Consider the following 1701-nt stretch of genomic DNA (forward strand, 5'->3'; position numbering starts at 1 on the left):
GGCCTCTTTACCTCTTTACTCATCTCATTTCCTTATCTCTCGTATGTTTAGTTTGTTTGTTTGTTTTGCCGCACCTCCCCTTCCACTAACCTGTAAAATGGATGCAACTCTCTTCTCTACTATGATCTGAAAGCTACCACTTCCTTCTCCAAGGTTGAAGGTTGTAGATTTAGCTGGGGTCAGGTGTGGATGTGTGGTGGGCAGTAAGTAGTTAGTTGCCCTTTTAGGGGCGTTACATGTGTGATTGTGGTGTGGACCACTCCAGATATGTCCAGGTTTCTTTGAAAAATCATATCATGAATATATGATGCAAATGCAACACCGTGTGAATGGGGGGCAGTGCCAGTGCTAGCTGGAGTTGATTAAGAACCCAACTCACTCACTACCTTCCTATTTCATATGCCACATGCTCCATGCTCCTGGGCCTCCTTCCATGTCCTTATGATCTGTCTCACATGTGTTAAATATTAAGGCTTGTTTAAATCATCTTCACAGAATTCTAAAATGATATAAAAGATGCCAGTCTAGACTGAAACTCTGATACACTCCAATTCTCTAACCCCATAATAAATGGTGGGGGGGTGCTTGTGTGAGCCCTGGAAGGATTATATACTGTTTCATTCTGTTGGTCTGTCTGTTGTACTAGAGCCTTGTTAAAGCTTTCAAGGAATGAGAAACCACATTTTTAGCTGCCTATTTTCTAGATTCCCCTTTGGTCCCCATTCCTTTTAAGTTTTAACTAATATTTTCCACCATTCTCCATTTGGCCCCTAAGTTAAACAACAGCATTCATTTGCATTATTATTTAAAACACTTAACTTATTTGTTGTCATCATCTCTTACATTTAAGAACTGATCAGTATCCCAACTGAACTTTGTAGTGTGCCATTTTCCTTACCTACCAAATGTTCTTTACATTTGGAGGGTATTATTTCAAACAAGTTAATCCAATCCACTTGTTTATTAATGTTCTTTAGTCATTACACATAGGGTTAGGTAAAGATGGGAGATGGGAGCTTAGAATTTGTCATTTCATTTTAGACATATGGAACCCAGTGAGAAAGACATAGCTAACTCCGCACATTTCTTTCCTTTCTATGATTGAAATGTCATTCATCTTGAAAACATCCCACCACTTGGAGGGGCTTATTCAAGAGTATCTTATCATGTGCTTATAATTCACACTAACTTCCATTTTTTATGATGGGATTCCTTCATCTCTGCACCTTAACTTCAGCTAGATCCAATAATTTACATTTAACCACACAAATGGGAAAGAAATGGACTTTGGGATCATGGAAAATCAAAGGAACAGTGATTATTCTTGGATATATATGGTTTCAACATGCATGTTAGGTTTGCTGAGAATTTGGCCTTATTCCATTTTCCATAGTTGTTTGGCGTCTGCAATATCATATCAGTAAATGATTCAAGACCCATGAAGACAAGCTTTTAAATGCTTTTAGCTTGATGTTTTAGTAATTTACCTCAAGTTGGTAAGAGCACTTAGATTTCCAAATTTTTGTCTCTTTCATCATATAGTATTAAACTATTAATTAACTCAAGCTCTACATTACCCACCCTTTTTCTCATTCAATAAAAGTTATGAATCTCCTACCTCTACATGTATTAAATACAATCTTAACCAATCTTTCTTGGGGTTCCTGCCTTATCTTTTAAATTTTTAATAGACTGCCTATA

Source organism: Vitis vinifera, chromosome 11, assembly GCF_030704535.1.
Source record: "Vitis vinifera cultivar Pinot Noir 40024 chromosome 11, ASM3070453v1".
NCBI lineage: Eukaryota > Viridiplantae > Streptophyta > Magnoliopsida > Vitales > Vitaceae > Vitis > Vitis vinifera.